General features: G+C 44.9%; 1 long non-coding RNA gene across 2 annotated transcripts in view; it reads right to left on the bottom strand.

The window, feature by feature from the left end:
- Nucleotides 1-23,842, bottom strand: part of LOC132810810 (uncharacterized) — a 30,376-nt gene extending 6,534 nt beyond the window's left edge. The window contains exons 1-3 of one of the 2 annotated variants that reach the window (XR_009643108.1): nucleotides 23,698-23,842; nucleotides 7,131-7,239; nucleotides 2,008-2,163 (exon numbers count right to left, since the gene is read on the bottom strand). This is a non-coding gene — a long non-coding RNA (uncharacterized LOC132810810). Of the gene's footprint in view, nucleotides 1-2,007; nucleotides 2,164-2,302; nucleotides 2,411-7,130; nucleotides 7,240-23,697 lie in introns of those variants that run through there. The other variant, XR_009643109.1, reaches the window with a different exon arrangement.
- Nucleotides 23,843-26,314: the final 2,472 nt, after the last annotated feature.

The following is a 26,314-nucleotide window of genomic DNA, read 5'->3' as shown; positions in this document are numbered from 1 at the left end:
AGCTGTGGCTTAATTGTTCCTGGAAGATGTGCCATGATTTTTCAGACTTTCAAAAACAAAAACTCTCTCTCCACAGTCACCACACTAACATGGACTTGGCTGTACCTCAGTATTTTTTTCAGTCACACAGATTTGGAATATTCGCCCATGGACAGAATACACGTCTTTCCTTCCACATGGAAAGGCCAATGAATATTGAGATTGGCACGGATCAAGTAACTATCAGATCTGAACAGGAAATTCAATTTGAATTTCTCATTCACAAATCCACCCTTTCAGTACCCTACAACTGAGAAACAACTCATCATATTAATACAGGATGGATCTTTGTAAGACAATTATAGTATCAAATTGTAGTTTCATGTTTCCCAAAGTTTTAACTCTCGGTCTAACAATTTCTTTCTTCTGTGAACTGAAATCCAAACCAACCTCCTCACTCCTTTCCTCCACACCCCGTTCTCACACTCTCTCCTCCCTTTGATTTCAGTTTCCTAGCTCTTGTCTGCGGACTAAGAACCAAATCAGAGGCATTTCACAGAAACCTGACTGGGATGAACCCTGGTTAGCAGGGATTATCTTTTAAGAAAAGGCTGAAGTAGTTGGGACTCCACTCACTGGATTTGGGAACAATAAGAGGGGACCTCATTGTAACATGGAGGATTCTTAAGGAGTTCGACAGGGTCAATACTGAGAGGATGTTTCCCATCTTGAGGGAGTCTGGAACCAGATTCTGGGTCAGTCACGGAATCACGGATTCTGTTTTAGATTCGTCAATTTTAAGGCAACACCGACACGGGTCAGGGTTTGCAGTAGCAATGGAGCTGGGGTGAGGGGGAGACAAGCAACATTTTAGAGATTGGAATTCCTGGTGTTTGTGATTGTGTAGATGTCTGATCAGAAGGTCACCTTGGGGTTACAGATATGACAGCAATATTGTGAAGAGTATGGTTCCCAGGGAGAGGATGGGGGCTCAGCAGTAAGGGAAAGTAATTTGTAATAGCAACTGAAGGCAATGAGTTTAACCACCACAATGTTTCATTGGAGGAAACTGCAGCCAATCGCGTAGTGGGAGTGTGATGAGCAAGTTTGATAATTGAGTCATGGAGAGGGATGATGGGGAGGGAGAGCTGGGCATTGTCAGTGTACGTGTGAAACCTACCACGGTGCTTATTGGACGATGTCACCTCCTGGCAATATATAGGTGAGATACAGGAGAGACTAAGGAGGGACACCAAATCCAAGGAATTCAGAAAGGAAAGAGAGAGTCGGGATGGAGGAGGTGTTTGCAACAACGGTGGGATCAAATATTAGTTTGTAGCAGAATGGGAGAGAAGGACATAACCAGAAAAGACAGACAGATAGAACAAGGAACTATATCTGTGATTTGGTGAGGGGGAGTGATGAGGAGGAGGCGCAGCCCAACTCCAAAAACACTATTTCTACATTAGTGACATCACCCAACCCCACCCTAGTCTCAGCTCATTTACTGAAATACTCGTCCATCCCTGTGTTATCTCCAGACTTCGTTATAAAACACACTCTTGGCCAGCCTCCCACATTCAACGTACATGCAATCTCAAGAGTATCTAAAACCCTACTGTCCAAGTGCTCACTTGCACCAAAACGTGTTGATCCATCAACAAGCAACAATTTAAAATTCTGACCCTTGATGTAATTCCTGGCTGTGAACATCCCTGTCTCCCTGCACCACACAACCTGTGAGATCCCGACAACTCATTTCCTTTCAGACTCCCAACGATGTGTTTATTCATTGCTTCACCTGTCTGGCTGTTTCTACTGTTGCCAAGGCAACACGGTCTGGAATTCCAACCATCACCCTCTCAGACCTGCTTTCCTCCTTTAAGGTATTCCTGAAAACCTGTTTATTTGGCAATTCTTTTGATCACCTGACCTAATATCCCCATCTGTGTCAGAAGCTCTCAATAGTATTTCTGTGGAATTGTAAACATGATAAAAACAAACAAACTGTTGTTGATTTGCACATACATTGTCAACTCTTCACTGTCGCTGAGTGAATAATCTATAACAGCAGTTACCCAACCACATTGTGGGAGCACCTTCACCACACGAACTGCAGCTGTACAGGAAGTCAAACATCACCTTCTCCACAGGCAATGGGGCTTTGGCACTGATCACTGGGATCTGTGGAGAGAGAAACACACAGTTGATATTTCAGGGAGTGTAAAATACATAATAGGGAGGGAAAATGGTACAGAATTTGGATTTTCAAATTTGTGTTGTACAATGTACACTAAGTTCTGTAAAACCTCTCATTCCATACCGTGAAAATTTCCTTCCCTTCCTGGTCAATATGACTTTCCTTTCCCCTGCCCTGCACCTTCATTCTTTTCCAATGCCTTGGCCACAACACACTGTGCTGTCCGTGAAGTTTATCACGTGGTTGAGTATCGTCCCGCCCCTCATTCACTCCGATTGGTTGAAGGACCAACTAGCACCTCTAGCCCCCGTTCCCCCACTGACATCAATTATCCGAGGCCCATTGTGGGCTGGAGCATGCTCAGTGCTTCCTGCTTTTGCTGCTGTTCATCAGGTATGAGAGAGAGAGAGAGAGAGAGGGCTCATCCCTGTTACTCCTGATGTCAGACAATAACAACAACTACCTGCATTGTAGGGAGCCTTTCACATTGACAAATCTCCTAAAATGCTTCACGGATGATGGAAATGTTGATTAAAGAGAACGATTTTTAGATACATCTTTAAGGCAGAGAGAGGGGGTTCGGGAGGATATTCCAAAGGTTTGTGTCCTCAGCAGCTCCAATCGTGGAGTGATATAGGTGGGCAACAGCTTACAACGGAGACAGTTAGTGGTTAACAACCTCATGTCGTAGCCTCCTACCCCACACAACAGGCCTTGTTCTAACAGCCTGCCATTACACACTACCTATGGTTAGCCACTAACAATCTCCACGAACAGCTAGTCACCCTCCCCCAGCCAGATCATTATCCTTTATCCAACTGTCCTTCTCACTCTATCCACACCTATCCTTTACTCCTTTTATCCTCTCCCCACACTATCTTCTGCAAATAAACTGACTTTTTTTTCTCAGTAACATCAGTTCTGTGGAAGGATCATCGGATCTTAAACTTTAACTCTGATTTCTCTTCACAGATGCTGCCAGATCTTTTCCAGAACCTCCTGGTTGTTGTTTTTAATTTACATCTTTCACAGTTCTTTTGGTTTTAATTTACCGGAAGTTTGTAATTCAGGTCCAACAGCCTCTGTCCCAGTCCCTGCTGTCTCTCCCCCCCCCACCCAGTGACACTGCACCTGCACAGCTCATGGACAGGTGTCGTATTGCTGGCCACACCCCTCATTCACTCCCATTGGCTGCAGGACCACACAGACTCTCCTCCCATTGGTCTGGAGCTGCCGTCAATCAGCCGGGCACAATTGTCATGAGAGTGGAGGGCTAATCCCTCTCCCTGCCCTGGGATGAGCTTCATCATTCGCAGTGAATGGGGCAGTATCACAGAGCACAGGGGCTGGGGGCTATTCAGCCCATTGGGGTTGTACTCTTCCCCCTCTGGAGATGCTGCAAATCTGTCCCAAGTCCCCTCCCATGTGCCCATATCCCCCAAATCTTTCCTTAAAAAGTAAAATTCCAAGTCTTTTCGAGAATGCCTGCTGAATCTATGTTGTTCAGACTGTTCCAGATGCTTAGAACTTACTGAGTAAAATAGTGTTCACATTTTCACCTTGTATTATTTGCCAATTACTTGAAAGTAGTTACTAAAAATTGTGACAGTGTTAACAATTCCTCTCTCTCTGCAAATTCAAAACTTTGGAATCAAATCTGCACCAGATCGAAATCACTGCTTCACCTTCTCAGCTCCAAGGTTAATTATTTGTGCTTCAGCGAGCTCTCCACAAAAGACAGGAATGCATCTTAATTTATTATCAAAGAAACAGACCTTCGTTCCAATTCGTCCGTGCCAACAAGGAATCCTAAACTAATGGATTCCCATTTACCATCTATTGGCCTGCATCCATCAAAACCCTTCCTATTCATGTATACAATTGGAAACCTATTAAATGTTGTGATTTTATCAGCCTCCACTATTTCATCTGGTAGCTCCTCCCATACACACACCACACTCAGCTTGAAAACGTTGCCAGTTAGATCCCTTTTAAAGCTTTGCCCTCTCAACTTAAACCCATGTGCTCTAGTTTTGGACCCACCTAACCTGAGGAAATAGGACCCCAGCTGCTCACCTTTTCCACACCCCTCGTGAAAATCTTCGAGTTTAACCTACTGCGAATCCTCTTGCAGGGATGCCTTCCTTGAAGAAGCTCTCTTCCTCCCTCTACAAGGATTTCAGTGAGTCTCTCTTTCTCACTGCACCCCCCCCCCCCAGGTCATCTCCTCTGCACAGAAACTCTTCAGCCACGTTCTCAAACAGACTCGTTACCACAGCCACATCTCCTTCCTCAACACCTGCCTACCTCCTTCCACCTATCCCACCTCCATCGCCCCTCCCCCAAGTCCTTCCTCCATACCTTTTATCTTTGCCTGCTTGGCAAACTCTCTCCCATTCCTGAAGAAGGGCTTATGCTCGAAACGTCGAATTTCCTGTTCCTGAGATGCTGCCTGACCTGCTGTGCTTTAACCAGCAACGCATTTTCAGCTGTGATCTCCAGCATCTGCAGACCTCATTTTTCACATTTTTCACCCTCTCGTTCTGGAGCCACCGAACTTGGGAAGAAGTCCCTGACTGCTCACCTTATCCGGTCCCTTCATGATTTTATAAGATCACCTCTCAGCCTCCAAATCTCCAGGGAAAATAGTCCCAGCCTATTCAGCCTTTCCCAATAGCTCAAACCGTCCAACCCTGGCAAAGTCCTTGCAAACGTTTTCTTAACCCTTTCAAGTTTCTCAATATTATTCCAAGAACAGGAAGATTGGAACGGAAAACAGAATTCCAGAAGGGCCTTCATCAGTGCCCTGTCCAGCCACAATATGACATCACAACAGCTGCATTCAATGCATTGACCAATAAGGGGGAGCGTACCAAACGCTGCATTCACTACCCCGCCTCCCTGTGACTCTACTTTCAGGGAACTATGAACCTGCATTCCAAGGTCCCTTTGTTCAGCAACGCTCCCCAGAATGTTACCATTAAGTGTATAAGTCCTGCCCAGATTTGCCTTTCCAAAATACAACAGCTCACATTTATCTAAATTTAACTCCGTCTGCCATTCCTTGCTCCAATGGCCCATCTGATCAAGATCCAGTTGTATTCTGAACTAACCTTCTTCACTGTCCACTACACCTCCAATTTTGGTGTCTTCTGTAAACCTACTGACCATACCTCATATATTCACATCCAAGTCATTTATTTAAGGGCCCAATATACATCCTTGAAGCACATTACTGCTCCCAGGCCTCCAGTACACAAAGCAATCCTCCGTCATTCTCTGTCTCCTACCTTCAAGGTACTTTTGTAATGGTTACTCCCCCTGCATTCCGTGTGATCTAACCCTGCTAACCAGTCTGCTTTGTGGAATCTTGTTGAATGTCCAAATAAACAACATTCACTGCCTGGCTTCATCAATTTTCTTTGTCACTTCAAAACACTCACTCAAGTTAGTGAGACACAATTGTGCATGTACAAAGCCACATTGACTCTCCCTGATCATTCCTTACCTTTCTAAGTAGATGGATATCTGTCCCTCAGAATCCCTTCCAACAACTTGCCTGCCACTGACTTCAGGCTCACTGTTCTCTTGTTCCATGGCCCCTCCTTACCACCTTTTTTAAAATAATGGCACCTCACCTGTTGCTAACAACGATACAAATACCTCAGGAGAGACCCAACAATCACTTCCCTAGATTTCCAGGAAGTTGCAGGATACACCTGATCAAGTTCCAGGGCTTTATCCACCTTGATGCGATTTAAGACATCCAGTACCACTTCCCCTGTAACATGGACACTTTTCAAGTTATCACTGTTTATTTCTCCAATCTCTCGAGCTTCCATATACTTCTCCAGTAAAAATGATGTGAAATATTTGCATATATTTCACACCCCCTGTGGTTCCATAGGCAGCCATGTTGACCTTTAAGGGGTCATATTGTCTGGTCCAGTTAATCTTTTGTCTGTGATATATTTGTTTCATCTCTTTGGATTCTATTCCAGGACATCCCAGAAAGGCCTACTTCACGGACCATAGTTTTTCTTCCGACTTTTTGAACAATGCCCTCCAACATATACCCTCCACTTCCCGCACCTCCGCCTTTACCCCACCCCTCCAGCCACAATAAAGAATATAACCCTGCGATCTTCACCTTCCACCCCACTACTCTCCAGATATAGCACATTAACCTCTTATTTCTGCTCCGTGAAGTCAGACCCCACCACCAGAGACATATTTCCCTCCCCACCTCTATCTGTGTTCCGCAGAGACCATTCCCTCTGCGACTCCCTTCTTGGGTCCATACCCTCTCACCAACTCATGCTCCGCACCCTTGACCCTCCCTTACCGCCATGAGAGATGTAAAACTTGCGGCCACACCTCCCTCCGACCTCTGTCCAAGACCCCAAAGGGATCTTTTCACATCAGGCAGAGATTTGCCTGCACATCCCAAAACCTCATATACTGCATCTGGACACTATGGGAAATTTAACATGGTTCATCCAACTAACCTACACATCTTTGGACTGCGGGAGCAAACTAGAACACCTGAAGGAAACCCTCACAGACACTGGGGAGAATGTGCCAACACATACAGTCGCCCGAGGCTGGAATCAAACCCAGGTCCCTGGAGCTGAGGAAGCAGCACTAACCACAATACTGTGGGGTCTTTAGTGCTGATGTGCTGCCCCACTGATACCTCAGTCACTCACCCTGCCTCATTTTCTAAAAGGCAGCGATGACGGAGTGAAATTATCACTAGACAGTTAATCCAGAGACCCAGATAACGTTCTGGGGACCCGGGTTTGAATCCCATCACGGCAGATTTGGGAACGTGAATTCAATAAATATCTGGAAAAAATAATCGAGTGACGACAAGGAATCCATTGTCAATTGTTGGAAAAACCCATGTGGTTCACTCATGACATTTAGGGAAGGAAAATGCCATCCTTACCTGGTCTGGTCTGCATGGGACTCCAGACCTAGAGCAACGTGGTTGACTCTTAACTGCCCTCTGGGTAAACGCAGCAATAAATGCTGGCCGAGCCAGTGACAGCCTCATCCTGTGAATGAATAAAGAAAACAGGTCAGGTTTTGTTCCTTCTCTCGTAGGTACATCCTACAAACTCAATCAGAAATGTTCTCGTATACACTGAACAAATGCATTTCCATCCAAGCCCTTAACACTACAGCACTCCGAGGCCATGTTGGTAAAGTTAAAACCCTTTATCATTGCAACAATATTATTCTTACAGATAACCGAGGTCTCCCGGTAAAATTGTGTCTCAATTCCCTGCTGACTATTGGGAGAGAGTCTATAATACAATCCCAGTAAGATGGTCATCCCGTTCTTATTTCTCAGTACCACCCAAATAACTTGCCTGGATGTACTCCCAGGAATATCCTCCCGAAGCCCAGCTATAATGTTATCTCTAATCAAAAACACCTCTCCCCCTGCTCTGTTGCCCCCTTTCTATCCTTGCTATAGCATCTATACCCTGGCATATTAAGCTGCTAGTCCTACCCATCCCTGAGTGCTGCCTCTGTAATTGCTGTAATATCCCAGTGCTATGTTCAAAACCATACCCTGAGCCCACCTGCCTGACCTGTCAGGTCTCTTGCACTGAAATAAATGCAGTGCAACTGGTCCGTCCCACCCCATTCTGGGACTTGCTCTTGCCTGCCTTGACAGTCTGACCGGTGAACAGTACCAGCCTCAGACTCACCTCTTTTCTCACTATCTCTTTAGGATTACCCCGACTCCCTCACTAGTTTAATGCCTCCCGAGTGGCACTAGCAAATCTCCCTGCTCCTCAGGACCCCATGCTTTCCCCTTCCTATGCCATTGGTACCAATGTACAATGTCCTCCCACTGGTTAGTTTCCCTTTGCAGAATATTCTGCTCCCTCTGAGAGACATCCTTTACACTGGCACCAGGGAGGCATCACCCCATTCTGATGTCTCACGGTCAGCAGCAGAAATGGCAGACTGTGCCCCTGACTAGAGAGTCCCCTATCACCGTCGATCATGTGGAACTTGATATACCTCACATTATGTTAGAAGCCAGTCTCAGTACCAGTAACTTGACTGTCAGTGCTACATTCCCCTGAAAGTCTATTCCCACCTACATTTTCCAAAACAGTATACTTGTCTGAGATGGGGATAGCCACAGGAGACTCCTGCAGTACCTACCTGCCCCTCCTAGCTTTCCTGGAGGTAACCATCTACCTGACTGTATCTGCAGTATCCTGCAATTCTCAGACTGCCACCGATCACACCCCCCGGCTTCTGTCAATTCCTCACTGCCTTTAATCACTCCTCCACCAATCCATGCGTTCCAATAGGATTTGCAATCACATTTCCTGCAGACAATCATCAGGATCATTGAAACTCTCCCTAATCTCCCACATCCGACAGGAACGGCACGCCACTCTACAACAGACCATCTCTCTGCCTTAATCTCCAGACCAAGACAAAGACACAGTCTTACTGCTTGAAAAATACTGCCCGAGGATAACTTAATGCTTATGTTTCATATCGTAAACATTTAATCAAGAGACTGTAAGACATTAAAAAGAACTCCTCACCTTACTCACTACTGTAGATTTAATAAAATAAAACTGACTAAGATTGATGTTTGAAGAGACTGAAACTCACTGAGCTGATCCCCGGCTCTGAGTACTTCCAAGGGTGAGGTCTCTCTGAGGGCAGCTGTGAAATGTCACTGTTTCTCTTCTCTGCCCACTCCATTTCCAGAGAGGTTTTTAACTTCACAGCAAGTCAGCTCAGAGAGGTCACTGCTTGGTTTTATTCACTGGGGGTTGCCTTTGCTGCCCAGTATTTATTGGCCACCTTTACTTGTCTTGGAGAAAGTGGTGGTTAACCACCTCCTGAAATGCTGCAGTTCATGTACACCACAGTGATGTTTGGACAACAGTCCCCCTCTGGCCCCACAACCCTCCCTGTCTCTGTGATCCCCCTCCGGCTTCAGAAATTACATGTCCGTGGCATAAGATTTTTATTTCGATTCATTTTTGTTTATTAAACCCCCTCCTCCCCCCAAAAAAGTGAAATATTTCACCCCCAAACAAATTTCTGTTGATTGACCTTTTGGAGAGGCTGACACATGGACGTTGCAGTATTTTATCTCACATTGCACACGTAGAATGATGGAACTTGCTTTTAAATATTGCTAAAAAGGGAGGCAATGGCTTAATGGCATTCCTGCCAGATGAGGGACATGTGCAATGTTCCGAGGATTAGGGTTAGAATCCCAACATGGCCGATGGCAGCATCGGAATCCAATACAATCGAGAATGAAAAGGCGAATGATGATCATGAAACTATTGTCAATTGTTAGAAAACCCATCTGGTTCACTAATGTCCTGTAGGGAAGGAAACTGTCATCCTCACCTGGTCTGGCCTACATGTGACTCCAGACCCACAGCAATGTGGTTAACTCTCAACTGCCCTCAGGAAAACTACTTTAAAAACTGTTCACAAATACTCCGCAGGTATCACTTAAAAACTGGCTGTTCCCAATGGGACCATGTGAATTTCTGAACGGCCTGAACTAAAACGGAGTTTCAGCTTCACCTTCTCCCTGTCTCCCCTCGCTCTGTTTTCATCTAACTCCAAAACACTCTCATTGAGCCAAGCAGCCCTCTCAGTGCAGCCCTGTCATTGTCATTGTCTGCTCACACCTACACTGCCCTCAGCCTCCTGTACTGTTCCAATGCATCTCAATGGGAACTCAGGGACAGCACCTCATCTTTCAGTTCAGCCCTTTGTAACCCCAGAGTCAACATGAACCTCAGCAGTTTCTGAATGAACAGACAGTTGTCAGAATCTGGAACGTTCCATCTGAAAAGGTACTGGAATTTGAGTCCACAAGGACTTTTAATGGGAAGTTTGCAGGTCATTGAAAATATGAAGTTTACAGGTTAACATCATGAAGTGGGTGACTGGGTCTAAATTTGAGAGTTCTTACAAAGAGATGAGGTATTTTTTGGATAAATCTGCGCTCCCTCGAAGGCCAATAATTCCTACCTCAGCTGCAGGGCCCAGAACAGAGCACACACCCAAAGGGTGATCCAACCACAAATTTGTACATCTTTCTGCTTAACAAAAATATTGGAAATATTTTCCCACAAACAGACAAAACTTTTTCCTTCCACATTTAAATGCCAATGATATTCAGATCCTGATGACTCCATTGACTGTAAAAACTTGCTTTTGAGATCCCAGCCTCAATTATTCTGATTTAATATCCTATGAAATAAATTCACAAAACAAAACTTAGTCAGTACAGGAAGAATATAAAGACATACTTTTTTCTTGGTATGTGCATGATGTGTAAATGCCTCTCTTCAAGTTACACACCTGCCCCATCCTAGGAAGGGGACATGTGCCTCACTGTGCCTTACCCCAATAAAGATGGCGGCCATATCCCAGGACCTATCACTGCCTGAGGGCCACAGCCATTTTCCCATCTGCTGCAAACGTGGGATTAAGAGTTTCTAATTCAGACCTACGACCCGCACAGTGTAATTAAAACTTCCCAGTATAAAGTGACGCATTACCTCCCTGTCTCTGAGGCCACTCTCCCCTTCCCTGTTTGCCTCTCCCACATTCACCAACGGCCGAGTCACGTGGCACTGCACAGGCGGAGTTACTGGTGACGTGTCATCCCACTGGCCACGCCCCTCATTCACTCCCATTGTTTGGATGACCAGCTGCTTCCACCTGGTCCACCAGACCCACCACATTTTCCTATTGGTCCGAAGCTGCCACCAATCAGCTGGACCCCATTGTGAGGTCAGTGGTGGGATCCTCCCCCTGCCTGAATCAAACCCGGAAGGTGGATGGATGGTGTCAATCAGGAACAACAAGCAGGAGGTGCTGGGAAAGCTCAGCAGGTCTGGCAGCATCTGGGAACAGGAATCTGTCCAGTGGCCCTTCCTCAGAACCGATGGGAGCTGGGAAAATTAGAATCCTGACAGTGTGGAAACAGGCCATTCGGCCCAAAGGTTCCACAGCGTCCCTCCGAATGGTATCCCACCCAGACCCATTCCCCTACCCTATTACTGTATATTCCTCCTGACTAATGCACCTCACCTACACATCCCTGAGCATTATGGGAAATTTAGCTTGGCCAATTCAACTAACCTGCATACCTTTGTACTGCAGGAGGTAGGGGTTAAAGAGTAAATAATAGGTAGGGACAGGACCCAGAGAGAGACAGGAACATTTGGAAAGACAAAGGAGTGGATTACGATCTGGCTGGGAGGGTGCATAGCTGTTAATGGAGGGGACAGGAACCTGTGTCTGGCAGCATCTCAGTGGAGGTGGTGGAAATGGCGACTGATGATCAACGTTCTGCTGCAAAAACAGACCCCGAGCTTCCAGCTGCCTGTCACTATAACACACCTGGCCAACACCTCTGTCTCATGCTTACTGCAGTGTTCCAGTGAAGCCAGAACATACCAAAATACCAAATATTTCAAGGACTGCCATTTCCCCTCCCATGTGGTCAATACCATCCAATGTATCTCCTCCACTTCCTGCACCTCTGCCTTTGAAACTCACACCTCCAACTGCAACAAGGATAGAACACCCCGCAAGCTCCCCCCACCCACCCCAAGTCCTTACCTTCCACCCAGATACAACACATCAGCTTCTGCCATTTTCACCAGCTACAATCAGACCGCACCACCAGATTCTGAAGGCGTTTGACAGAATAAATACTGATGTGTCTGAGGGTAAATACTGAGGGGGGAGTCTGAAACCAGATTCTGAGCCAGTCACAGAATCAAGTTTTCTGTTTCGGATTCATCACGTTTAAGGCAACACAGACACGGGTAAGGGGTTTCAGTAGCAATGGAGCTGGAGTGAGGAGGGGACAAACAACGTTTAAGAGATTGGAATTCCTGGTGTTTGGGATTGTGTAAACGTCTAATCAGAAGGTCAGCTTCACGTCAGAAACAACTGCAATATTGTGAAGAGTGAACTGCAATATTGTGAAGAGTGTAGTTCTGCTGTATAGTTCTCAGTGAGAGGGAGGGGCTCAGCAGTAAGAGAAAGGAATTGGTCAGGCAACGGGTTTAACCATGACAATGTTTCATTGGAGGAAACTGCACCTAATCGAGTAGTGGGAATGTGGTTAGCAGCTTGATAACTGAGTAACAGTGGAGTAATGGAGAGGGATGACGGGGAGGGAGAGCTGGGCATTGTCAGTGTACATGTGAAACCCAACATGGTGCTTTTGCACAATGTCACCTCCTGTCAGTATGTAGAGGAGATACAAGAGGGGCCAAGGATAGATCCATGAGGGACACCAAATGCAAGGAATTCAGAAAGGAAAGGGAGAGTGGAGATGGAGCAGGATTTTTCAACAACCATGAGGTCAAATATTAGTTTTTCACAGAATGGGAGAGAAGGACATAACCAGAAAAGACAGAACAAGGAACAATATCTGTGAATCGGTGACGGAGACTGATGAGGAGGGGGAGAAAAGAGAGTTGGAAACTCTATGGTTTACTGAGATGAGGGTAAAAGGGTCAAGATGAGCTCTGATAAGGCTTGACCGGGATTGGAGAAAGTTTGGACAAAATCCGGGAACACCATGTGAGGCAGTTTGACTCAGTGGGAGGGAGGGAAGCAGCAGATCGGATTATCTCAGTCTTAGTGACAGAGAAACTCCATGCGCTCCAAACTCTTGTTGTTGGAGAGAAGGATGGAGGAGACAGGATGATGGACAGTGTTTCACAAAGAAACAAAACCTGGGTAAGTGATATTTCAAGTGAGTGAACAAACCTAATGTATTTAACTTTTATCCAAAATATTAAAACAAACAACTGAAATCCTGGTTCGAATCCCATCTTGGCAGATGGTGGAATCTGAATTCAAGAAAAAATAACTGAATTAGGAATCTCCTGATCTCCATGGAGCCATTGTCAATGGCGGAAAAAATCCTGCCAACCTGACAGTGGCCCAGCCAGCTACTCACTGTATTAGTCACTGCAAAGTCTCAACAAAGGAATGGAACTGGATGGGCCACTAGGCAACTAACAAGGCACCAGAAAATACAACCACAGAATCAGCACTCTCGATGGTGCAATGTCCTCCAGACTAACATCTGGAGTTTGGTGCCAAAATGTGCAGAGCTGTCTCACAGACCAATCAAGGAACAGCCTGACATACCCTTACAGACAATGACCAGACACCACCATCATCATCCCAAGATATTGAGATTGTGGTGATGGAAAAGCACAACAGGTCAGACAGCATCCGAGGAGCAGGAGAATCGACGTTTCGAGGCTAAGCCCTTCATCAGCCTGACCTGCTGTGCTTTTCCAGCACCAGACTCTCGTCTCTGATCTCCAGCACCTACAGTGTTCCCTTTCCCCTGAAATCTCTGGATATGTCCTGTCCCCCACCAGTAGGACAGACCAGGCAGAGGTGGTGGCACAGACAGGGAGGATTTGCCCTCGGAGTACCCAGCATTGACTCCGGACACCAGGAAATCTCATGGCTCCTGCTGATTACCACGTACCATCCTCCCTTGGCTGATGAATCACTTCTCCTACATGTTGAACAACATTTGGAGGAAGCACTGAGGAAGTAAAATGGTGTCAAACGTACTCTGGGTACAGGATTTCAATGTCCACAATCGAGACTAGCTCTGCAACAGAATTACTGACTGAGCTGGTCCGGTCCTCAAGGATAGACCTGCTCAACTGAGTCCGCAGTGGGTGGTGAGGGAACCAACAACAGGGAATAACATACTAGATCTCATTGTTATGAATTGACCAGCTGCAGATACATCTGTGCATAACATATCGGTAAGATCGACCATTACACATTCTTTTTGAAGACACAAGTCTTGGCTTAAAGTTGAGAAAAACCTCCACTGTGTTGTGTGACACTATCACCGTTCTAAATGGGACAGACTTTGAAGAGATGTAGGAACTCAAACTGGGTATCTCTGAGGCACTGTGGGAGATCAACAGCAGCAGAACTGTACTCCAGCACAATCTGAAATCTCATGGGTTTGTAAATCCTGCTCTCACCCATCACAATGGGCAGGAAAGGAGGGCAGGCCATGAGCAGCACCAGGCATACCTAAAAATGAAGTGCCAACCTGGTGAAGCTACCAAGCAGGACCATCTGCTTTTCAAACAGCATCAGCAACAAGCAACAGAGCTAAACGATCCCACAACCAATGGAATAGATCGGAGTTCTGCCACACCCAGTTGTGAACGGTGATGGACAATTAAACAACTCACTGCATGAAGCATCACAGATATTTCAACCTTTACTGATGGAGGGGCCTCACACATCCATGCACCAGATAAGACAACAGCATTTGCAGTCAGAAGTGCAAAGTGGGATGATCCATCTCCAGTGGTTTCCAACATCACAAATGCGAGTTTTAAGCCAGTTTGATTCAGTTTAAATAACATCAAGAAATGGTTAAGTAGTGCAAAGGCTACAGGCCCTGCCAATATTCTGGCAAAGTACAGATGGCTTGTGCTCCAGAACTTGCCATCCACCAAGCCAAGTACCGCTCCAGCACTGGCATCTACAGACAATGTAGAACATTGCCCAGGGATGTTCAACACAAAAACACAGAGCAATCCAACCCAGACAATTTCCCTCTGTCAGTCCACACTCGATCAGCAGTAAAGTGATGGAAGATGTCATCAACAGGGCTACCAAGCAGCAGCTGCTCAGCAACAGCCAGCTGAGTGACACTCATTTTAGGCTCCACCAGGGTCACTCAGCTCCCGATTGTGTTACTGCCCTGATTCACAACCTGACAACCAGCTGATCACAGAGATGAGGTGAGGGGGACAGCCCAGTCCCACTCCAACACCACTATTTCTAGCTGATTCTACCCTTGTCTCAGCTCATATACTCTCATCCACCTTGTGTTATCTCCAGACTTCATTATCCAAACACACTCCTGGCCAACTTCCTACATTCAACCTCCCTGTCATCTCAAGAAAAACTAAATCTCTGCCCAAGTACTCCCTCGTACCAAAACTTGCTGATCCATCAAAAGGCTCCTATTCATAATCAACAACATAGAGCAACAGCAATGTACAGCATGGAAACAGACCCTTCGATCCAACCCGTCCATGCTGACCAGATATCCCAACCCAATCTAGTCTCACCTGCCAGCATCCGGCCCACATCCCTCAATTTAAAATTCTCACCCTTGATTTAATTCCTGGGTGCGACCATCCCTAGCTCGCTGTATCTCACACCCTTTGAGACCTCGACAACCCATTCTGTTCAAGACTCCCAATGATCTGTTAATTCATTACCTCACCTGTGTGGCTGCTTTTACAGTTGCCAAAGCAACAAGGTCTGAAATTCACAGCCAAAACCTCACAGGTCTGCTTTCCTCCTTTAAGACACTCCTCAAAATCTACTTATTTGGCAATGCTTTTGGTTGTCTGACCTAATATCACCATCTCTGGCCTTACGTCTAAAGTTCCCAATAATATTTTATAAGGGATACAGAGAGGTTAAGTGAGTGGGCAAGGATCTGGCAGATGGAGGACAATGTTGGGATACGTGAGGTCATCCATTTGGGTCGGACTAACAGCAAACTGGATGATGAAATGGTGAAATATTGCAGCATGCTGCTGTACAGAGGGAGCTGGGTGTCCTTCTGCATGAATCACAGGAAGCTGGTTTGCAGGTACAGCAGGTAATTAAGGCAGTGAAATTATAAGCATGAAATTAAAACTACAAACTGTTCTTAATTTGGACATGAGCTTCAAATCATCACTGTTGCTGTCATGAATACTCTGTAATGTTTCTTAACCAACCACATTGTGGGAGCACATTCACCACACAAACTGCAGCTGTACAAGAAAGTCAAACATCACCCTCTTCACAGGCAACAGGGTTTTGGCATTAATCACTGGGATCTGTGGAAGGAGAAACACAGTTGATGTATCAGGTCTCGGTACCTGCCGTAGGCAGCATTCTCTCCACCTACCAGCCTTAGCCTTAACAGGAACATACTGCCTATATACTCTCATTGTCGCAGGCCTATGGAGGCAATAGCAGATGAGGACAGAGAAGCAATCATTCCCAGTAAAGAGGCAATGTTGGGAAAGATAACAGCCTCAAGGTAGATGGGTCTCCTGGCTCTGATGGAATGCATCCCAGAGACAAAAAGAGATGGTGGGAAGGCGGGAAAGGAATAACAAATAAACCTCTGATAATTCACTAAAATTTGTTGGATTCTGGGATGGTTTGGACAGACTGGAAGCTGCAAATGTGGTGCCACTATTTTTCAAAAAGGACCCGTTAGCTTAACTTCTGTCATGGAGAAAATGCTTGAATCTCTCAAGGAAGTAGTGGTGAGATATCTGGGTAGAAATTATCTCATTTAGCAGACACAGCATGGATTCATGAAAGGCAGGTCATGTTTAACGCATTTACTGGAATTATTTGAGGATACGACGAGTGCGTTGGACAAGGCGGACTCGGTGGAGGTGGTGTACCTGGATTTCCAGAAGGTATTCGATACGTTGCCACACAAAAGGCTGCTGTATAAGGTAAAGGTGCACAGCATTATGGGTAATTATCATTGATACAGGATCGGTTAACCAACAAAAAATACAGGATGGGGAAAAATGGGTGTTTGGATTAGTGTTGGCACTACAACTGTTTGCACTTTACACAAATGTTTTGGAGTTGAGGACAAAGTGTCCGGTATCAGAGTTCACATTTGATACGAAGAGGAGTAAAGCAATGTCTGCAGAGGCCACTGTCAGTCTGCACAGGGATACAGATAGATTAAGTGAGTGGGCAAGGATCTGGCAGATGGAGTTCAATGTTGGGATATGTGAGGTCATCCATTTTGGTCGGACTAACAGCAAACTGGATGATGAAATGGTGAAATATTGCAGCATGCTGCTGTACAGAGGGAGCTGGGTGTCCTTGTGCATGAATCACAGGAAGCTGGTTTGCAGGTACAGCAGGTAATTAAGGCAGTGAAGGGAATATTGTCCTTCATTGCTAGAGGGATGGTTATGCTGCAGCTGTACAGGGTGATGGTGAGGCCACACCTGGAGTACTGTGTACAGGTTTGGTCTCCTTACATTAGCAAGGACATACTGGCACTGGAGGGAGTACAGAGGAGGGTCACTAGTTTGAGTTGGGAGTTGAGAGGGTGGTGTATGTGGAGAGATTGAGAAAACTGGTTCTATAGTCATTGTAATTTAGAAGAATGGGAGGTTGGATAGGAAACAAATAAAATTATGAAGGGAGTAGTTAAGATAGAAGCAGGGAGGCTATTTCCACTGGGGGCAGGTCAAACTACAGAGCATTACCTCAAAATAAGGGGGAGCAGATTTAGGACTGAGTTCAGGAGGAGCTTCTAGCTAACCAGTTGTGAATCTGTGGAATTCCCTGCTGAATGCAGCATTTGACGTTATCAACTTGAATGCCTTTAAAGCAAAATGTAGATTTGTGAACAGGAAAGGAATTAAGGGTTATGGTGGGAGAGCAGGAATGTGGAGCTGAGGCCATGAAAAGATCAGCCCTGATCTTATTGAATGGCAGAGCAGGCTTGAGGGGCTTGATGAAAGTTCTTGCCTTGTGCCATCAAAATTGGCCTTTGTGCAATTCAGAACCTTAACTTGTAGATCTGGTCTATTATTTTATGTAACTATTTTAAAACTAGTAGAATTACCAGAGAATCCCAGCAGTGTGGAAGCAGGTCATTCAGCCCATCACATTGATACTGACCCTGACAGCCTCCTAACCTCCTCCTGTAACATTGCATTTCCCAGAGCCACCCAACCTACACATTCCAGAACATTATGGGGAATTCAGCCTGGATAATCCACCCAACCTACACATCCCTGAATACTGTGGGCAATTCAGCCTGGATAATCCAACCTACCCTGCACATCCCTGAACACTGAGTAATTCAGCCTGGATAATCCATCCAACCTACACATCCCTGAACATTATGGACAATTCATTCTGGATTATCCACCAAACCTGCACATCTTTGGACTGTGGGAGGAAACCAGAGGACCCAGACGAAACTCATGCAGAAAACCCCAATAAGGTGATCATCCCTTTCTTATTTCCGAGTTCCACCTAAATAACTTCACTGGCCGTACTCCCAGGAATATCCTCCCTAACCAAAAAAATAATGCTATCCCGAATCAAAAATGCCAGTCCCCCTCCTCTCCTGTCCCGCTTTCTATTCTTCCTATAGCATCTATACCCTGGAACATTAAAGTGCCAGTCCTATCCATCCCTGAGTGATGCCTCTGCAATTGCTATAATATCCCAGTATCATGTTCAAAACCATACCATGAGCTCATCTGCCTTCCCTGTCAGGCCTCTTGCATTGAAGTAAATGCAGGGCAACTGCTCAGTCGGACCTCATTCTGTGCCTTGCCCTTACCTGGACCAGCCTCAGACATTCCTCTTTTCTCACTATCTTCTTGGGTTTACACCCACTCCCTCACTGGTTTAATGCCTCACGAGTATCACTAGTAAATCTCCATGCCTGAATATTAGATACCTTCCAATTCAAGTACAATCCATCCTTCTTATGCAGGTCAACTCTACTCCAGAGGAGATCACAACGATCCAAAAATGTGTTTCCTTTTCCCCTGCACCAGCTCCTTCGCCACTCATCCAGCACCCCCTCGTCTGTAATATGGACATTTTTCAACATGTCACCATTTATTTCCCCACATTCTATATCTCCCATGTACATCTTCACAGTAAACACTGCCACAAAATACTGGTTTCCTATCTCGCCCATCACCTGCAACTCCACACAACAGCTGCCTTGATGATCTTTGCGGGTCTCTATTTTCTCCCCAGTTAGCCTTTTGTTCATGTATTTATAAAAGCCCTTTGGATTATCCTTAACCCTATTCACCAAAGCTATCTCACATCCCTTTTTTGCCTCCTGATCTCCCTCTTAATTATACTCCTATTGCCTTTAAACTCAAAAATGTTTGGATTGGAATAAATGCAAAATATAACATCCTGACAAAACAAACGAGGGCAGGACTTACACGCAATAAAATTAGGGCCCTGAGTAGTGATATGGGAACAGAGAGACCGAGGGCTTCACAACTTTGAAGTCTGCGTCACATGTAGATGGTTAAGAAGGTATTTAGCAGGCTTGCCTTCACTATTCAGGCCTTAGTACAGGAGTTGCAACGTTGTGTTGAGGACGTACAGGACGTTGGGGAGGCATCTTCTGGAATACTCTGTCCAGTTCTGGTTGTGCTGCTATAGGAAGGATATTATTAAATTGGAGCAGGTTCAGAAGAGATTTACCAGCATGTTGCTATGAATGGAGTGATGTTGTTCTAAGGAGAGGCTGGATAGGCTGGGAATTTTTTCACTGGCGTGCACGAGGTTGAGGGGTGACCTTATTAGAGGTTTATAAAATCAGAAAGAGTGTCGACAAGGTGAATAGCCGGGGGAGAGGGGGATTCAAAACTCAGGTGCATTCATTTTGATAAGAAATGAGAAAGATTTGAGAAAAGACATTAGGGTTTTAAAAAAAAATGTGGAATGAACTTCCAGAGGAAGTGGTGGCTGTGAATACAATTACAATATTTAAAAGACATTCAGATAAGTACATAAATAGGAAATATTTGGATGGATGTGGACCAAGCAGAGGCAGGTACAATTAGTTCAGTTTGGAATTATGGTCGGAATGGATTGGTTGGACCACAGGGCCTGTTTCCTTGCTGTATAACATTATGACTAATCCTCACTAACTCTAAATTCCTCTATCCTCACAACTCTCCCGATCACTGTCACCTCATCTAGCTTCACAACTTTTCCTTATTTATATAATTCCTCTCCAGCCACAGAACGCTCCCTATCTCATGTCCTCCAGTTTCTCAAATCTCTGTGATATGTGCCTTTCTTTAGTTCCAGCCTTGAGGATGCCCTCATTCACTCCGATTGGTTGGAGGACAAACTGGTCCGACCTGGTCCTCCAGTACTGCACTCTGGCTTTATTGGCCTGCGCTGACATCAATCATCCGGGGCCCATTGTGAGGTGAGTGGTGGGATCCTCCCTCTCTATGCTCTGGGATGAGCTTCGACATTCACAGTGAGTGGGGCAGTATCACAGAGCACAGGGGCTGGGGGCTATTCAGCCCATTGGGGCTGTACTCTCTCCCTCTGGAGATGCTGCAAATCTGTCCCAATTCCCTTCCCATTTGCCCATCGCCCCCCAAATTTTCCATTAAGTAGTAAAATTCCAAATCTGTTTATGAATAACTGCTGAGTCTGTGTCCAGCTGCCATTCAGACTGTTCCAGATGCTCAGAACTTACTGAATAAAATAATGTTCACATATTATTTACCAATTACCTGAAAATAGTTACTAAAATTGTGACATTGTTAACAATTCCCCTCTCTCTGCAGATTAAATATCCTAGAAACAAATTTGCACCTGGTCAAACTCACTGCTTAACCTTCTCAGCTCCAAGAACAATTATCTGTGCTTCTGCTAGCTCTCCGCAAAAGAGGAACACATCTTATTTTCATTTATTAGTGTCATAGAGATGTACAGCACAGAAACAGACCTTTGGTCCAATTTGTCCATGCCAACTAGGAATCCTCAACAAATGGAGCCCCATTTGCCAGCAATTGGTCCGTAGCATTTGAAATCCTTCCTATTCATGTACCCAATCTGATGCCTTTCAAATGTTGTAATTCAATTAGCCTCCACTACATCATCTGGCAGCTCATTCCACACACATACACCACACACAGCTTGAAAACTTTGCCCCTTAGATCCGTTTTAAATCTTTGCCCTCTCAATGTAAGCCCATGTGATCTTGTTTTGAACCCACCTAACCTGGGAGGAAAGACCATGGCTGTTCACCTTATCCATGCCCCTCATGATTTTATAAATCTCCATGAAGTCACCTCTCAGTCTTTGATTCTCCAGGGAAATTAACCCTGGCCTATTCAGCCTCTCCCTGTAGCCCAAATCCTCCAATCCTAGCAAAGTCTTTGTAAATCTTGTCTGAACTCTTTCAAGATTCACAACATCCTTTCCAGAACAGGGAATTTCAAACTTAAAACATAATCCCTGAAATGGCGTAATCAATGCCCTGTCCAGCCACAATTTGACGCTCCAGCTTCTGTACTCAATGCATTGATCAATAAATATAAGCATACCAAACCCCACCTTCACTAGTCTGCCTATCTATGACTGTACTTTCAAGGAACAATGAACCTGCATTCCATGATCTCTATGTTCAGCAACATTCCCAAGGACTTTACCATTAAGTGTATAAGTCCTGCTCTGATTTGCCTTTCCAAAATCCAACAGCTTACATTTGTCTAAATTGAACCCAGTCTGCCATTCCTCGCCCCAATGGCCCATCTGGTCAAGATCCTGTTGTATTCTGAACTAACCTGCTTCATTGTCCACTACACCTCCAATTTTGGTGTCTTCTGTAAACCTACTGACCATATCTCATATTCACATCCAAGTCAATTATTTGAGGACCCAATATCCATTCCTGCAACACGCTGCTGCTCACAGGCCTCCAGTCCACAAATCAACCCTCTGCACCACCCTCTGCCTCCTACCTTCAAGCCAGTTTTGTATCCAAATGGCTAGTTCTCTCAACATTTCACGTTATCTAACCTTGCTAACCAGTCTGCTTTGTGGAACATCGTTCAGTGTCCATATAGACAACATTCACAATCTGCCTTCATCAATCATCTTTGTCACATCTTCAAAAAAAATTCTCAATCAAGTTAGAGAGAGAATTTCCCACACACAAAGCCATGCTATCTATCCCTAACCATTCCTCGTCTTTCCAAATACATGTAAATCCTGTCCCTCAGAATCCATTCCAACAACTTGCCTGCCACTGACCTCAGGCTCACTGTTCTCTTGTTCCCTGGCCTTTCCTTACCACCTTTTTAAATAATGGCACATGCCTTCCAGCACCTCACCTGTCACCAATGACAATATAAACATCTCAGGGAGGGGCACTGCTATCACATTCCTAGCTTTCCACAAATGTCTGGGATACACCTTAACAGGTCCCAGGGATTTATCCACCTCGATATGATTCAACACATCCAGTACTACCTCGTCTGTAATATGGTCAGGAGCCAGGCAGCAGTGGACAATTCATTTACTGAAAGGTCTGTGAACATAATAGTAAAATACTAAACAGAGCAAAAATACACTCAGAGACTGAGGAAGCTAGATAGTGAACAAGTGGACATCAAGGTGCTCAGAGGCGAATCGGAGCAGTTTTATGATCCCACAGTCAGAGATGTCTAGCACCGAAACAGACTCTTCAGTACAACCCATCTATGCCAACCAAATATTCGAACCTAATCTATTCCCATTTGCCAGCACTTGGCCGGCATCCCTCTGAACCCTTCCTATTCAACTGCCTTTGAAATGTTACAATTTTTGTTGCCCTTTAGGTCCCTGTTGAATTTTCCCCTCTCACCCTTAACCTATATCCTCTAGTTCTGGGCTCCACCACCCCAGGGTAAACACCTTGTCTATTTACGCTATCCATGCCCCTCACGATTATATAAATCTCTTCAAAATTACACCTCAGCCTATGACACTCCAGGGAAAATGGCCCCAGTCCCTATTATGCCTCTCCCTGCAACTCAAATCCTCCAACCCTGGCAACATCCTTGAAAATCAATTCTCAAACCTTTCAAGTTTCAGTGCCTCCTTCTGATAAGAGGGAGACCAGAATTGCACACAATATTCCAAAAGTGGCCTAACCAATGTCCTGTCCAGCTCCTGTACTCAACGCTCTGACCAACAAAGGGAAGCATACCAAATGTCTTCTTCACTGTCTTATCGACCTGTGACTCTACTTTCAAGGAACTGTGAACCTGCATTCCAAGGTCTCTTTGTTCAGCAAGACTCTCCAAGACCTTACAATTCAGTGTGAGTCCTGCTCGGATTTGCTTTTCTAAAATGCAGCACCTCACATTTACCTAAATTAAACCCTATCTTCCATTCCCCAGCCCATTGGCCCATCTGATCAATATCCCATTGTATTCTGAGACAACCTTTATCACTGACCACAACACCAACAATTTTGGTATCACCTGCAAACTTACTAACTGTACCGCCTCATCCATTTAAATGAATGACAAAACAAATCCAGAGGAAACAAATATCCATTTCCCTGGGTGTGAATGTGCTCTGTGTAAATCCTGCCCCATGACTCTCTATCAGGGAGAGCTGCACATACTCCCCTCTGAACTTTGCCCCCTACAAAGATGGCGGCTGCACGTGCCCAGAAAATCGTTGCCCCGAATAAAGATGGCGGCACTCACTCGAGTCAATCGCGAGATGAGGTATTTTCCCGTTTACTGCAAAGACGAGAGTAAGTTTCAAATTTGTATTTTCCGATGTGCACCAAATGTTTACAAAACCTCTCAGCCCAGACCAACACCATTTTCCTCCCACTTTGTGCTGTTTATTCCTTTCCTTACCGACAGCTCTCCGCCTACACTATCGCGCTGTCCACGAGGATGATCACGTGGTATAGCCAAGTCCCGCCTCTCATTCACTCTGATTGGTTGGAGGCCCAACTGCCCCGCCAGGTCCTCCAGTCCCGCCCCTGTCCTTCCATTGGTCCGCCGCTGACATCAATCATCCGGGGACCATTTTTGGCTGGAGCATGCGCACTGTTTCGTGGCTTTTGTTGCTGTTCATAAGTTACAAGTATGAGGAACATAGTTCAAAACACACAACCACCTGATGAAGCAGCAGCAACGCTCGTGTTTCCAAATAAACCTGTTGGACTATAACCTGGTGTTCTGTGAATTTTAATTTTGTCCATCCCAATCCAACACCAGCACCTCCAAGTCACGAGTGAGGGAGGAATGTATAACATAAGAACTAGGAACAGGAGAAGGCCATCCTGCCCTTTGAGCTTGCTCTGCCATTCAATAAGATCATGGCTGATCACTTCGTGGACACAGAACCATTTACCCAAGTATTGTATTCCTTAATTAATTATTTATTTGTTTTAAAAATGCTATCTTAGCTTTAAAAACGTTTGCTGAACTAGCATCAACTACTTCCCTGGGCAATGAATTCCATTGAGGTTAAGAAGTTCCTTCTCAATTCATTCCTAAACTTGATGCCTCTAATCTTGAGGTGATGCCCTCTTGTCCTAGATTCACCTGCCAGTGGAAACATCCTCTCTACTTCTATTTTATCCATTTCATTCATTATTTTATATGTTTCCATTCTTCTGAATTCCAATGAGTATTATCCCAATCTACTCAGTCTCTGTTAAACCAACCCCCTCAACTCTGAAATCAACCTTGTTAACCTCCTCTACACCCTCTCTAGTACCAGTACATCCTTTCTCCACGAAGGAGATAAAAACTACATGGCGTATTCCAGGTGTGGCCTCACCAGCACCCAATACAGCTGGAACATAGACTCTGCTTTTAAACACAATCCCTTCAGCAACGAAGGACAAAATTCCATTTGCTTTCTGAATTGATTGTTATACCTGGTGATCAACCTTCATGCAGAAGGATACTCAGGTGTCTCTGCATAGCAAAAATGCAACTTATTAAAATTCAAGTAATAATTTCTTTTTTAATGTTACTCCAACCAAACAGTATTACTTTACATTTATGAACATTCTATTTCATATGACCGATCATTGCTCACTCTATGTATCTATGTTCTTCTGCAAAGTTTCACAGTCCTCCGCACACTTTGTCTTGCTACTCATCTAAGTGTCATTTGCAAACTTTGACACCCTACATGTGGTCCCCAACTCCAACTCATCTGTTTCAATTCTAAATAATCGCAGTCCCAACACTGATCCCTGAGGCACACTACTAGTCACTGATTGCCAACCAGATCCCCACACTTTGCTTCCTGTTAGTCAACCAATCTTGTATCCATGCTAATTCTCTACTCCTAACACCATGCACCCTTATATTATGCAACAGCCTGTCGCACAGCAACTTGTTGAAGGCCTTCTGTAAATCCAGGTACACCGCATCCACTGGGTCCCCGTTGTCCACCTTGCTCAAAATGTCTTCATAGAATTCCAAAAGATTTGTCAAGCATGACCTGCACTTTGGGACAATTTCTATCAAGTCCCTCCTATTTCTTCCCTGATAATAAACCCAAGCATCTTTCCCACTACAGAGAAGAAGCTAACTGGGGTATAATTCCCCATTTTTTGTCCACCTTCTTTTTAAAATAGTGGTGTCACTTTTGCTGCTTTCAAATCTGCTGGGACTGCCACAGAGTCCAGTGAAGTTTGGAAAATTACTGTCAGTGCATTTGCTATTTCTCCTGGCATCTCTTTTAGTACCCTGGGATACGTTCTGTCAGGGCCAGGAGAATTTTCTATTATTAGCTCAATTACCTCTAACAGTCCAACACTAGCTATTCTGTAATAAAGATAGTTTCCAAATCCTCACCTACCTTTGTTTCTTTGTTAATTACTGGCAAGATATTGGTATCCTCCACTGTGATGTCCCATCACTAAATGCTTCTTCTCTTTTTCCAATGGACCGACATTTACTTAAGCCACTCTTTTCTCATTATGTATGTTAATAGAAACTTTTGCTATCTGTCTTTATAGTCTATGCTAGTTTATTTTTCTCATGTTTTATCTTACGTATCTTTGTGGCTCTTCTGTGGATTTCTGTTGACCAATAAAGTTTTCCCAGTTCTAGTTTCATGCTGGTTTTGGCCACTTTGTATGCCTTTCAATTTGATCACTTTCCCTAGATACCCATTACAGAGAACACATTTTCTTACAGTCCTTCCATTTCACTGGAATATACCTTTGCTGAGGACTTGGTAAAATGTCTTTGAAAATCTTGCACTGCTCATCCACTGTCCCACCATAAAATCTTTGTTTCCAGTCTACGTTATCCAGGTTCTTCCTCATTTTATTGTAGTTCCCTATGTCCAAGCACAGGACCCAGGTATTAGGTTTTATCTTCACACTCTCCATATGTATTAAATTCAACCATACAGTGATCACTTCTTCCGAGAGGATCCCTAACTCTGAGGTCACTAATTATTCCTGTTTCATTGCACAGGGGCCAGATCTTGGATAGCTTG

This window comes from Hemiscyllium ocellatum, unplaced genomic scaffold (assembly GCF_020745735.1).
Source record: "Hemiscyllium ocellatum isolate sHemOce1 unplaced genomic scaffold, sHemOce1.pat.X.cur. scaffold_1963_pat_ctg1, whole genome shotgun sequence".
Taxonomy (NCBI): Eukaryota; Metazoa; Chordata; class Chondrichthyes; order Orectolobiformes; family Hemiscylliidae; genus Hemiscyllium; species Hemiscyllium ocellatum.
The sequence above is the reverse complement of the archived record's forward strand: the minus strand, read 5'-3'. Positions and strand labels throughout refer to the sequence as shown.